Raw genomic sequence first — 14734 nt, forward strand, 5'->3', positions numbered from 1 at the left:
AATCCCTCCTCTAAAAGGGCTTATAAAAGATTCACTCTGCTTCAGTGTTCGAAGCAAGAGTTAGTCAGAAACCAGGATTTTGTCTCCTGTTCCTTCCCCGGGGGAATTTCTAATGAAACCCATTTTTGGTCTAAACTTTTCTGTAAGAAACAAAAAGAAAGATTTTTTTTCTTCTTCTTCTTCCTTGGTTAAAAAAAAAATAAAGTGAAAATTAAACTACTTCAGCCACAGCCCAACATATTGTGAATTAAAATGCCTGCCAGAGTGCCCAAGGAGAGCTGCAGTGGAAGGGACAGGGAAGGGAAGCGTTTCATGGAATAAGTGTTGGGCTATCCAAAATGATGCAATGTGCTGGTTGGGAATCTGGTTTCTGTGGATTTCTGTAAGATCAAGAATTTCAAAAGTCATCCATACCTTTGGGTGCACATCTAGGATTCGAGCAGCTGGATATTCTGGAGGTGGGTGCTTGGCATCTTCTGAAAATCAAAATTACTGACATCTGCTAATCACAGCTGGAGGGTGAGCAAGTTCTTGGGCCAATCTTTGAGAAAACAAACATGCCTTGGGGTTTTTTTCCTTCCTTTTCCCCTCCACAAAGGTGAAATCACAGAATCACAAGGTTGGAAAAGACCTTTGAGATCATCAAGTCCAACCATTCCTGCCCTATGCTAGCCCATATCCCGAAGTACCTGATCTACCCTTTTTTTAAACACATCCAGAAAAAGTAACTCAACCACCTCCCTGGGGGACTCAACCACCTCCCTGGGAAATCCATGGAAGGCTGTGGGATTTTTTGCTCCAGACTTCATCAGAGCCAGGACTTCACCAGTGAGGTTTCTCTTCGCAGTTCATCGATCTGTCTCCACGTCCGTGACGGACACTTGGCACCACGGCTGCCAGGTCCAACGTCGACAGCCACGAGGATGCTATTCCCCCCGGCTCCTCAGCAATTCAGACACAGATACCGGCAATCAATTCGTTCCCTTTAATGCTACTGCAGAGAAGAGCCTGATTTTGACAGATTTATATTTAGACTTGCTTTCTTTTATTTTTATTTTTTTTAAGGGTTTCTGTTTACCTTCTGGATAGAGCTCCAAGTTCACCCACAGAGGCAACCATCGAACCATGGAAAACAACAAAAAGTAAAGGATGTGCTAGAAAAAAATCCATAGTATCTGTAATACCTCAATTAAGGGAGCATAACTATTGAAGCCTGAAGTATCTTGAGAATCTAAGCCATCAATTCTGACAGCAGAAGGTGCCACTATTAGAGCTGGGGAAAGAAAAAAATAAATCTTCTTTCTTTCAGCTCACGAGTAAGGAATGTCTCTCTCTCTCTCTCTGAAAGGACAAAAAGAATTAAATATAATCACTAAATTATTTTAAGTTCTGTTGAAATCCACAATTCTGGTTTGACGTCCTGCCTTTCACAGTTTTCTACTGGCAAGGCTGGTTTTTTTCTCATCCCATAAACACTCTGATTTTTTGCAATGGGGCTGGAAAGATTTGAAAGGAAAAAGTTTGTTCCGCTCCCACGAGCTGGCCAGCTGACAGGGGCTCGGGCATCTTGAGTACAAAAGGGATCAGCAAACTTCTGGTCACAGGCCAAATTTCAGCGAGCAGGGCAAGAAAAATCTGTTCAATGAGAAAACACCTTCAAAGATGGTCAAAAGCTTAGTGGAAGGGGCTGGGAAGGGGAATGATGTGGAATCGTTGCAGTTCAGGGAGTGTTTTGCTGTCAGCTGCACTTTCACCCCCGTTTCTCCCTCTGAGATCAGACAGCATCGGTATTTGGAAAGCTTTTTGTTTCTCCACCCACGAGTTCCCTGGACAAACCCTCTCCAGAAGCTAAATCCTTCCATTTGATGTCCTTCCAGGTCACCGGGCAATCTGTCACATCCCTGGTGTGACCTGGCTTTTTGGGGAGCCAGGAAGCGATGGGGAAGTGCTGCTTTGATACGCGCAAATGGCGACGCAGCAAAGCGCCATCCTCAAAGGCAGCATCCCTGCGAAAGCAGTGACCCAGAAGCCCAGCTGCTTCCTCGGCCACCAGAGATTTTTGTCCCTGGGATTTCATGCAGGAGGACGGGGGTTTCTTTTTCCCAGGCACAAGAAGCAGTTCAGCAGGATGGGGTGGGCGGGAGAGAAAGCCCACGCTTGCTCGCCAGCTCAAACAGATCCTCCTGAGAAAGGGCAACACATGTCACTGAGACCACAGAGATGCTGTTGGCCTCCCGGCATCACAAGCGCTTGGCAAGATTGCTCAAACCCAGCTCAGCCCTGCCAGGTTCCTGCAGTTCACACCTCCTGCTCTGAACCACGACTTCAGCCCAGACAAGGACCTCTCTTGTCCTGTGGTATTGGACCCGGAAGGAGCTTTCCCCAGCTCACACTTGTTTTTCCCAAGGGAAAGCGAGGCAGTTGTAGTGGGGAGGGATTCTGCCTCTTCCCATGCTGGGCTGGGTACTGGGACCAGCACAAGGCACATGCTGTACCTGCCTGAGCCCCATATGTCAGGAATGCAGTCCAACCGACTCACCACGGAAATTGTTACGCTCTGCCTCCCGGGCACCAGTCATGCTCTCATCCGGTACGAGCCCCAGGGCTCCCCGCAGACAACATCTGCCAGCCAAGGACACAGGCTCCATCACTTCACTGCAGAGGCTTTCTAGGTGAACAGCAAGATTGCAACCAAATAACCAGCAGGAATTTGCATCAGCAGATGTTTCTGCTATGAACCAGTCTTAATGTGGTGATGAGCACTGTGCACTTTCTTGTGGGGAGAAATAACAGCAGCTGCCCCTGGGTCACCAATGTCGCTATGTCCCCAGAAAAGGGGGACGCATTCCTCACCCCATGGGCACAGGCTCACAACCCTCACATGGTCAGCACATCCAGAGCGATGCTGAGACCCCCTCAGCACCAGCCAGGGCATCCATCCATCCATCCATCCATCCATCCATCCATCCATCCATCCATCCATCCATCCATCCATCCCAGCTTCTCAGCAGCAGAAGGCTTTGCTCAGCTGAGCACTCCAGCCAGCGCCTGGCCTCCAGCCACATGGGCCAGTACTCCATGATGGAGGATGAACTCACGAGCCTGGAGCATGGCTTCATTTTATTGCAATAAAGAAGAATCAAGTAATGGCGAGTCGAGGGATGAGCGATGGGGTAACAGGCGACCTGCTGTACAGCAAAGAGATGGGAGAACCTCTCCTCCTGCTCTTCACCGTCCTCCACTCCCCATCTGCTTGCGATGGCTTGTAGATGCTGACTAACTTCACAATTTATGCTCGGCCTTTCAGCCTAGCTGCTTCCTCTGGTTGCAGCAATTAATGACTGCGCCCCCCCCCCATGCTCCTTGGCCCTGCCTGCTCTCTACCTGGCCGGCAGAAAGCCCCACTCCCCTCCTCTGAACTCCTCACACTATCAATACCGCATTAGCAGCGGATGCTGCTTTGATGTAGGCATAGTCACCACTAAGGAATGTTGCCAAGTATCCAAACATTGCTTTTATGGCAAGGAAAAAACAAAATACCCCCCCGGACCTGCAGCATGGCTCTCCTCCAAGGGGATGCTCACAACGGGACGGGGGAAACCCATTGCAGGCAGGACGATGCAATGTCCCGAGGCAGCCATGGCCCCAGGAAGGCAGTCGCAGCCCTCTCGCTCACACTCAGAGCAGCTCAGACCTGCCTGAGCCAGCATGCTGCAGCAGGTGACCCATCAGTTTCACCAAAGCAGTGTTGGCAGTTCGGGAGGGCACGGCTTCGTTCGAGCACTCTGTCAAATTAACCACCAACAGCAAAGCGTTACAATTCCTTGGCCAAGCTGATCTTCCCAATCCTCAGGCCTGGCCCTATCAACATCCCAGGAGAGCCCAGTTGGTTGCTTACCCTAAATCAGAGCCTCCTCCTGCCCCTCTCAAAAGCAGCTAAAAGCTGAGCTAAGAGCATCCAAGCACCTTGCAAAGTAGTAGACACACAAACTTGGGAGCAGCAGCACACTTCAGGGTGAAAGTATAGTTCCACTCCCTCGGAGATTGTTTCAGCTGGGATGCTTCTTGAACTGGAAACCACAGAAATAATTTGCCAGTGAGAAACCCAGGCCTTCAGGTACATGCTGGGTCTCCATCCTAATGCAATTTTCCCCGAGAAACAGAGTGCACTGGGACAATCAGAAAAGCAATATGCAGCTTTCCTCGGACGCCTCACAGCAGAGATAACCGAAGAACTGCAAACAAGATATTCCCCCCCCCAAATCAAAATGAGCTTTTAGCAGAGCCCACCTCACTACTGTGGAATAATAAATAGGCAGCTGGTTCATGCCAAGACCCCCAGATCCACATTAGGTGTAGGGGAGGATGGGGTGAGAACTGGCTTTGTAACTGCCGTGGTCTCTACAAACAGCCACATGCACCAGGCGTCAGAGGGCTTGAGACCTCTTGAGAGGGATTGGACCCTCTCCCTCCCCTGTCACTTGTGTGCATCTCCCATTCCACTCACGCTGTGACATCTAGGGTGCCCAGGTGGCCAGGCAGGAAGCTGGAGAGGTCCAAGCATCGCTAATTTACTGTGATAACGGCAGTAGGCACGTCCTACCAAAGGGAAGGACCACAGAGGGAAAGACCCAGCATCATCTGCCTCAGAACCTTTGTGCAACAGCAACAGAGTCTTCTCCTCTTGCCTCGAGTGTTCTCCTCTGGAGGGGATAACAGCACTGCCCAACTCCCACGGACCCTAGGAGGAAAGGGAAGAACACAACTTGAGGAGCAGCTCAGACACTGAGATCACAGGAGCCAGGCAGGCATACAGGAGCGAGAGGACTTTCACCCAGGAAGCGCATTAAATATAAAAGAGAAGTCACCGTGGATGTTAATATATAGCATGGGGATTTATTCCCCCCTCCTGCTCTCAGCATCACGTGACGACATTAATTAAATGTGTTTCTGACCCTGCTGCGCTTCTTTAAATATTTGCCATTCTCCACAAGCACTGTTTGGTTAATGAAATGAAATTAATGAGCTCATTAGATTGTGCCGTAATCTTTCAGATGTGAGCCTGGCACTCGGAATCGCTGTTCCCTTTCTCCACTCTTGCGGTTTAACTCAACCCATTCAACTCCAGAAGCAGCAGCTAAACAGCAGAGTAATCAATTAACAGGGCAGCCGGGCACGAGAGAAGGGGAAGGAGGGAAGAGCAAGGCTGACAAGACGCAGGCCACTAACTTTCCCACGGGAGCTGATCCCACAGAGCCCGTGACTCTGGGCGGGCACTGGCACATAGCTTCGTTTGGCGGATGCTTCACCAAGGCAAAGAATGGCTTAAGGAGTCTGACCTGAATCCATGGCTACACTCGCTCTGATTTGTGTGTGAAAGCCAAGAGACCTCAGAAGAAGAAGAGCTCGGGTTTAGTTTCCTCTCAATAGCAGCCCCCGGGTCTGGCTGAGTACAGGAGGAGGTCTTGATCAAAACTAGCAGAGGCCAAGGGATGTGCTCCCTTGCCTCACACTCCTGTGATCTCCACACCCCTTTCTTGAGCATCTTAGCAAGGCAAGCACATGTGGCCCGCATCCCCCCACCCAGACAGCATCCCCATCCCATTTGGAATCACTCGCCCCATCCCCTCCCCAGGCCGTGCCAACAACCCTCAGACAAGCAGCCTTTCCCACATCCCGCCCCCCCAGCCTGGAGCAGTACTCCAAGTACAGCCAAGGAGGCCCTGTGCCTTAGGGCTGCACCACCTGGACAAACCAACACCGCTCCCACCTTGCTCTGAGCAGGAAGGATTCTCCCCAGAGCAGCCCTCGCTTTGTCCATTATCTCCAGGAGCTTCATCAAAGAATTAACTCAGATCAAAGAGGCTCTGCAGAAGCACAAAATCCTCTGAAGGGAAGGGAAAGGGGGTGTGTGGACAATAACATGGAAAAACGCTTCAGTGAATCTCTTTCCGAGAAAGCCAGTAGGTACTTCTGCATGTGAGCCCCTGGGTGCAGGGCTTGTGAGAGCTATGGTGACCCCTAACAGCACCAGAGGAATCCCGGGTAGGAAATGTATGCAAATGGAATTCTCTCTGCGGCCATACCCGCTGATGGATGGGATCACAGAGCTTTATTAGCAAGCTCTCAGTCCTGAGGCTTTTGTCATTTACCTTCTAGTCCAGAAGTCACAGGATGGTGAAGGGGGCCTGCTGGGGATGAACCATGGGAGGATGAGCACAGGCTGGGAGGTGGGGGTTAGCAGGGTGGGGGGCAAGAGGAAGGCATTCACACAGCAAGATGCTGACAAATCTTTAGGTAAAAAATACAACAAAAAAGGGGAAAAAATGGGGGGAAATAAAAATAGGGGGGTAAAGGGGGAAAAAAGGAAAAAGGGAAAAAAGGAAAAAGGGAAAAAAGGAAAAAGGGAAAAAAGGAAAAAGGGAAAAAAGGAAAAAGGGAAAAAAGGAAAAAGGGAAAAAAGGAAAAAGGGAAAAAAGGAAAAAGGGAAAAAAGGAAAAAGGGAAAAAAGGAAAAAGGGAAAAAAGGAAAAAGGGAAAAAAGGAAAAAGGGAAAAAAGGAAAAAGGGAAAAAAGGAAAAAGGGAAAAAAGGAAAAAGGGAAAAAAGGAAAAAAGAAAAAAGGAAAAAAAGAAAAAAGAAAAAAGGAAAAAAAGAAAAAAGGAAAAAAAGAAAAAAGAACTCTCCTAATTCTCCACAGAAGCCCCAGGGAAAGCCATGTCACTGCTGTAGAACACACAAAAGCCCAACACCTTTCCATGTACAGCCGACAGGACCCAAGCTGGAAACACTGTGCCAGCTGCATTCCCACACTCATCCCTCACCCCGCCCCTCCGCATGCAGAAGATGATCTCAGAGACCTCTGATCCATGCCCCCTCTGAGTCCTAAAGGATTATCACACCTTAGCTCAAAAAAAAAAAGCCAGCATCACCTCTATCCTCTTCCCCCAGCCCCGAAAGCTGGTCTCACCACCACCACCACGCCAGGCACTGACCTGCAGTACCTCCAGGTAAGCCAGGCCTCTGATGCCCCTCCTGCATCTGTCCGTGGCTCAGGCACCCAGCAACCCGCCGGTGAGGTTTGACTTCCCTTTAAAGCACTGGAACGTCGCTGCCTTTGGTGACTGATGATTAAAGCTGAGGGGAAAAGTGTGGCTATCATTTATCTGTGACCTTGGGGGGGGGGGCTGGCCTGCAAATAATACCAGCTCATTGCAGCAGGGCCCCTGGCCAGAAAGCAGAGCAGCAAACACTCAAGGATGGCAGGAAAAAATAAAATAAATCAGGAGGCCAGGCTGACCGTTTGCCACGGGCTCTGCCTGCTGAGAGGAGCTGCTGGCACCTCTGCAGGGGGGACATCGCTTTAGGCAGCTGGTACCACACCCAGAAGATGCACAGAGGAAGATGAGCAAACGCCTGAGGATGGCAAAGGCTGGGGAGCATTGTTCCAAGTCCTGGACTGCTCTTAAAATAGTAAAAGCATGCTGGAACTCCAGTGGGTTATCTGCAAACAGTTGCCATAAACTCAGGAGCAAAAATATGACAGACAGCCTGCACAAGGACAGACAGCCTGCACACGGACAGACAGCCATCCGTCCAGCCGAGGAAGACCAACGAGCTGTGTTCACTGAGGAGGAGTTAGTTCAAGAGGGAAAACAAGTTGGCCATTGTGTCCCAGGGCGTCAAAAGACAGGAGGCACCATGTCCACAGGTGTAACCCCGTGTAACAACTCAGTTGGGCCTTCCTTCTCCATCTGGAGGTGGGCACAGAACTACCTGCAAAAGTTGGGTACCCACACACTTACAGGGCCAAGCGCGCTCTTCGCCAGCTGTGTGGTGTACGGGGACATGGGAAGAGAGTGGGGATAGTACCCCAGCAAGCTGGATGATGCCCACAGAAGGGCTCAATGACACAAAACCATTCACTGCAAGCCAGCACCAGCCAGCACCCTTCCTGTCTGGGGTTCCTGCAGCACACCACAGAGCAGCCATGACCCGTTCCAGCTTAGCCCACACTCCAGCCAGCATGACAATGCTGTTTCCACAGCCTTGGTTTATTTAGAGCAGGCAAATAATCTTCAGTTTTGTTTAGATCCCATCAAAACTCAAATCTTGACTTAAATAACGCAGGCTGGGTAGATTCTGACCAGGAGTACATCATGTGCACGTGTTCAAGATGGCTTTTCCCTGCCTCAGATTCCAGTCCACAAGCGTGGAAAGGCTTCGACATCGGCTCTGCAAACCCACTGTGCACAGCCACAGCCCTCGGGAGAGCAGCCAGCACCCCTGTATCTTTGAGACAAACCTCTGGATGTGCCATCAGACCCCCATTCCAGCATCCAGCGGCTCCCAGCAGCAGCAGGATTTACTTGGCTGGGGACACACTCCTTACTACTTTAACCCACATGAGATTTGCTCTTGCTGTAGGAGCAGGTAAACACCCGGCTCCGGGGAGGGGGGGAGGTGTCTCTCAGCAGACAACTTTGCCCTCACACATTGTCCTTGGTTGGGTTGTTATGGGCATGTGCACGCAGACAGGGACCTGCAGGGATGCACAGCAGCCCATGCAGAAGATGCCTTTGTGGCGGCTGCAGCTGGAGCCGAAAGCGGCGGGGCCGGCTTGGCAATGCATTCTTACAAACCCAACTGCATTTCCGAAGTGTATTTATATCTTATCTGTGCTGTTTACCCATATGTTCAATAAATCATTATTCATTATCTGATAAGGTGCTTGCGCTGAATTTCTAAGCCAGGCTTACGGTTAGCACAGGACAGGACATGCTGGGAATACAAATGGAAAAATAAATAGAGCATCTGTCTCCAGCAAGGCTGCTCCACTACCAGGGGACTCTGCTGACATCGCCAGCCAGGAGACCAAAGCCTGGGTCACCAGGCCTGCTGAGCTGGATACAACAGGCTTGTGTTATGCAGAACAGCCTCCTTTTTAGTTAATTACACGTCTGAGATCCTTTCCGATGATAGAAGTGACATTACAAAGCAAGCCATGTTTCCTGTCTTCTGCACCACATTCATCTCTGCCCTGTCTGGACCCTTGCGACAGCCGAGCAGAAACAGCCTCTGCTCTTCCATACCCACAGGGCCCCCACCAAGCCGCAGCCTGGGAGCAAGGAGGGAAGAAAGAGGGAGCCGAGGTCTGTGACCTGCAGCTTGAATAGACAGGAAACTCTTACCTGTGCTGTCTGTGGCCCAGATGTAAAACCAGAGGAGCAAGAGCTACGCACATCCAGAGCCCTCTCTGACCCTGTCCTCTCCTTTGGCATGAGATGGGGAGCACCCAGAGATGATGAGTCTTGTGTCCAGAGCTGGGGCCTGCAATACAAGAAAGATGTAAAACTGTTCGGGAGGGTTCAGAGGAGCCACAAAGATGATGAGAGGGCTGGAGTAGCTCCCCCATGGAGAGAGGCTGAGGGAGCTGGGCTGGTTCAGCCTGGAGAAGAGAAGGCTGTGGGGGGACCTCATTGCAGCCTTCCAGTCCCTGAAGGGAGCAGAGAAACAGGAGGGGAATTGGCTTGTTAAAAGGGTAGATAATGGCAAGACAAGGGGGAATGGATTAAAGTTAAAGGAAGGAAGGTTTAAATTAGATATTGGGGGAAGTTTTTTTACAGAGAGAGTGGTGAGGGGCTGGAACAGGCTGCCCAGAGAGGGGGTGGATGCCCCCTCCCTGGGGCTGTTCAAGGCCAGGTTGGATGGGGCCCTGGGCAACCTTGGCAACTCCAGGCGTGGAGGTTGGTGGCCCTGCCTGTGTCAGGGGGGTTGGAAGTCTGTGATCCTTGGGGTCCCTTCCAACACAGACCATTCTATGATTCTATGATGCTCCACAGCCCATCCCAACCCCTTCTCTCTCTCTCTCTTTCACCAGGAACCAAAACCAGCTCTGTTTAGGCCAGGCAGGGTTTTACCACTGCTTTCAATAACAAACCCTGTCTCCCTCACATCTCAGCTCCTGGTCCAAGGATTAGCTGCATTGGGTGAGTGTTTCCATGGGGGATAAGGAGAGGAAGAGGGTAGGGAGTCAGGTTCAAGTCATGTGAGAACCGGCTACAGCGCATCTTGAAAACAGGCTACACGGAAGTGTGACATCTAATTTCTTGGGAAGGGGAGGCAGAACGGTAATTAAATTTTCTGATCTTGTTAGCCAATTTCTCCAATCACTGCCCCTGAACTGGAGAAGGGGAAGGGAGAGGGGAGACGCTTGCGTCAGCAATGCTTGTGAGGGAAATTAGCTTTTCACGGATTATTGGGTTAGTTCCACTTCTCCCACTTTTTAATTTATTTGTCTGTATGTGCTGCAGAGCCCAAAGGCCGAGAATCCCCCCCCCCTTTTTTTTTTTAATTAAAATCTGTAGTTTTGGAAAAATGAAAACTTGGGGGTGAGGGGGCTGTAAGACTGTAACAATACAACCATGTCAGCCAAAATCTGCTTCCCTCCCAAGCTTCCTTCTTAATCCCACTTCAAAACAAGAGCCTAATAAGCTATCCCATTGGAACTCCAAATAGCCTTTGGATACTTTCACAGAAAGAGATGGGAGGGGGAAATGAAATCTATTAACACTGATCTATATTTAAAAAGAGAGCAGAATTTACTCAGTCGCTACTACTTGCAGGGTGGGTGGGGTTTCTTCTAAAATTTCTCCTTAATGCCACAGCAGAAGGTTAAAAATTGCTGCCTGTGGCACCCTCTGCCTCTGTTCCTTCTCAGAAGATGGTAACACTGCCCCTCTTTCCAATTTCTTTCAAAATAAAAAGAGGAGACCAAAATGTGAGTATCGACAGCGTTCGAGTAAATTATCTGCATGATTATACCCAACTGCCTGGTGAGTGGCTGCCTAGGAACAGTGCTAAGGGGCTATTTTGTTTAAGCTCTCTGGATTCTGGATAAAAGAGGAACTGAGTGTAGTTCACATTGAGTGCCCTGACTTGCCCTTTCCTGAAAGCTTTAGGAAGCCCATATGGCCTCTTGGATCATCGTTAGCTGGAGGATGCTTGCAAAGCTTTCTGGGAAGCCACAGACAGAATGCCCATGGAAAACAGAAGGCAGCACAGCTACAGAAATAGCAAGCTGGGAAAGTGCCGGTCGCTCTGTTCAAGAGCATCCTGCAGTGACCAAGAGTGGCACATCGATAGCCTGAGGTTGGGGTCAGGAGACCACATGGTCATTTCACACACACCAGAGCAGCAACACCAATGGCCAAGCTCTCTGGCCTGACTCATCTCACCTTGTCCAGTGGCCAAGCTCTCTGGCCTGACCCAATTCATCTATACCTCTGAGTTATAGACATGTCCTCCACTTCCTGGGGGGGAATAGGCTTAGGTCAGAACAGCCTTCTTGAAGATCTGTCCTATTCCCAGATCTACTGGGACTGATGCAGGATGCATGGCTCCTAGCACAGCTGCCCTGCTCAGCTAGATGGGATTTACCCACGTAGAGGACCCTGTGCCTGTAGCCTATGGAGGCTCCGTACAGGAAGACCAAAGGCTGTTGTTGAACGGGTGCCTCTTGTGTCCTATGCTCTTCAGGCTTACCTGTGTTTCTGCAGCTTCCAGCTGTCCTCTAGACCCAAGAGATGTAATGACCTTCACAACACTGGACCATCACATTGACCTTACCACCACCTACACTGACCTACCAGGAGGGTGCAGAGAGGTGGGCAATGGTCTCTTCAGCCAGGGGACAGGAGATGGGACAAGGGGAAATGACCTCAAGCTGTGCCAGGGCAGGGTCAGGTCAGATGTGAGGGAAAAGTTCTTCCCTGCAAGAGTTGTCAGGGCCTGGCACAGGCTGCCCAGGGAGAGGGCTGAGTCCCTACCTTGGGTGTGTTTAAGAGACAGGTAGATGAGGTGCTCAGGGATCTGGGTCAGCACAGGGCAGGAACGGTTGGACTCAATGATCTTAAAGGTCTTTTTCAACCTGGTAATTCTGTGACCCACTCCTGTCCAGAATGAAGGTAAAGGAAGACTCCACCAAGACCCACACTTACCCCACCCAAGTAGAGCTACATCCAGAGCCCAGTCCATTTGCTGGGGAGAACAGAGGTCACCCACCACCGGGCACTGGCAGAGCATGCTACTTGTAGAGGGAATTGCTTGACAGCCTTTAAACAAAGCAAAAACACCTGAAGAAGCACATCTCTCTCCCTTCCCAATCAGGGCAAGCATCCTGATTAAGATCCTCATCACGGACCAGCTCGGAGCTGAGCTGACCTGCCCCTCATCAGGCTTTTGCAGCTGGGGAAAAGCTAATCTGTGGGGAGCAGGGGGAATTCACTGTGACTCAGGCATCACAGCCATTCACAGGCTGGGAACAGCGACCACCATTAAAAACTTCCCTTTACAGGCTGAAGGGGCTCGTAAAGAGACTGTGAATTCACGGAGCTGTGGCTCAGAAAGGCGATTCCCCGGCGCACCCAGACCATGATTGTCTGAAATATGGCATAAAAGGGAGGCTCGTATTTTACTTCAGTCTTACTCCTATCTTCCCCTGTTTCCTCTTTAGGCTGGACTAGAGAGGAAGTGATTTATAAGGGCAAAAAGAGGGGAAGCTGTTCTAATTAATTGGCTGTAAGCGTTACAGCTGCACAGGCACCCAGCAAAACCTTGAGCAGCAGTGCCAGGCAGGGATGCCACACCAACAAAGGTTCCCCCAAGAATCCCACCCTGGGACAGAACAAAATGAACCTTTTGCCCTCACAGCCCTGGTAAAGACCCTTGTGCAAGGTTCCCACCCCCCCCACACCTGTCATTTAACACCCAGGGTCAGTGGGAATGGGGAACCAAAGGGGGTCACCCCCCAACTCCAACCTCTGTTTGCAGATCCTCCATTCCCTTCCTCATTTTCACATCACCTGAAATTCAAGGTATAAGTCAACTCAGCTCCAAGCCCAGCTGAAGCTTAAACTAAAGCCTAAAAATGCACCCTAAAGCCAAATACATCCTTTGTACAGGTGCTTGGTAAATGTTTGGGGGTTTGCTGATGTGAAAGCTGGTGGCTCGTGGGCCTCCTGGCATGGTGTTTGCTGCTGCTAGTTTGAGCCTATGGCTTTAACCAGTAGTGTTTTCTAATTGAAGATTTGATTTAATTTGGCCCCCAAATTAAATCAAAGCAGAGAAGAGCTTCTCCATTATTTCTTCTGGTCCCACTCAGGCTGAAAGTGGTCTTTCCCAGGGGCTTTACTAAGAAATGGCAAGAGGAGATGGCTTTAAGTTGGGCATGAGGACATTTAGATGGGATAGTGGGAAACATTTCTTCACCCAAAAGGTTATCAAGCACTGCAACAGGCTGCCCAGGGATGAATTGGAGTCACCATCCCAGGAGGTATTTAAAACAGATGCGGTCGTAGGGACACGGTTTGGTGGTGGGCTTGGAAGTGCTGGGTTAATGGGTAGGCTGGATGATCTGAAGGGTCATTCCCAACAAAAGGATGGTGCAATTCTAGGTCTGTCAGCTGGGAGGACAGCACAGGGTCCTGGTGCACCACAGAGCCAGAGGGAGAGAGAAAAGCTCATCTGTGTCGAGAAACAAATGCATTTGTTCTGCCTTCAGCAACATTACAGCCAGGAGAACGTGCCTCTGGGGAGCAATGGATCACAGTGCAGGTGCCTGGTTTTAGGAGAGGGAAACTCTCCAGCTTTCCTAACTGCATGTGCCAGAAGTTCAGTAACTGAAGTTCATCTTGACCTTAAGTGGGCTGGGAGGAAACGGAGAGCCTGAGCACAATTGGAACAAGCTCATAATTAAAAGCCCATTAGCCATTACCAGTTCCTCAATCCCATAGCTGCAAACAGAGAAGTTTTCTTTTTGCCCCATTGTGCAGGGATAAGAGAGAGCCTGGCACTTACTGCAGCCAGCACGGGAGCAGGTGTGGAGTGCTGCGCCCTCTGTAACTCCTGGCATGAGGTTACCCCACCACCACGTGTCTCTGCAGGGGGATTTTTGTGGGTAGAAGGTGTGGGGAGTTGGTAACCAGGATGGGCTTTAATACTGGAGTTAAGTAAGAAGGGAAAAGATAAGTAGAAGCACAACCTGCACTTTCCCACTTACCCCTCTGAAGCATCCTGCCTGGAGACCCAGAGGGGTGGCCCAGGAGGAGCGCCAGGCTCCCTCCAGCTCTCCCACAGGAACAGATGCTGCAGAGTCCTGTGTGTGATGAGCTCCAGCTTCTGCAACAAGATTAAAAAAAAAAAAGGGAGAAAGAGCCCCCAACACTAATATTTGCCAAGCACTTAACTAGGGCTGAGCACTGTTGTTCTGTGCTGCACAGGATTAACACAAACAGATTGCTCTGTGGACTCACTACTTACTGACATCCCTGGGCAGACATTCCTCTGTGTGCTTTGAAAGAGGTCTGGGGATGTGAACTTGCATTTAGCAGGCAGCCTGAGCCACTCCATGAGGCCCCTGTTTCCTCCCCACCTGGGATCCAGTCACACCACGACCTTTCCCAGGGAGCCTGCCTGCTCTGTTTGGGACTGGGACTGTGTTTCAACTCCCAGTGCAGCCTGACACCTTTGGGAGGTGGCAGACCCCTCTGCAGACCACCTAACCCACCTCCAGCCAAGTGTCCCCAGCACACCCAGCATGCCTGGGAGTAGTTTGATTGCAGCTCCAGGGACAGGGAAAACAATTTCTATGTTTTCTTGGCAGTTCCTGCTATGCCAGTCAGAAAGGTGGTAGCTACCCAAAAGAAAGAAGGCCACAGTACCCAGCTGGTGGGGTGG

At 50.4% G+C, this 14734-nt stretch overlaps 1 long non-coding RNA gene across 1 annotated transcript; it reads right to left on the minus strand.

Annotated features, from left to right (window-relative positions):
* Nucleotides 1-7097: 7097 nt before the first annotated feature.
* LOC311194566 lies at nt 7098-14114 on the minus strand. Its single transcript, XR_014617453.1, has 3 exons — nt 14058-14114; nt 9190-9328; nt 7098-7135 (listed from the first exon to the last, which is right to left on the minus strand). It is a non-coding gene; the product is annotated as an uncharacterized lncRNA (long non-coding RNA).
* Between the last annotated feature and the right edge of the window lie 620 nt (nt 14115-14734).

The sequence above is a fragment of the Gallinula chloropus genome (assembly GCF_964237585.1).
Source record: "Gallinula chloropus genome assembly, chromosome: 8".
Classification (NCBI taxonomy): Eukaryota; Metazoa; Chordata; class Aves; order Gruiformes; family Rallidae; genus Gallinula; species Gallinula chloropus.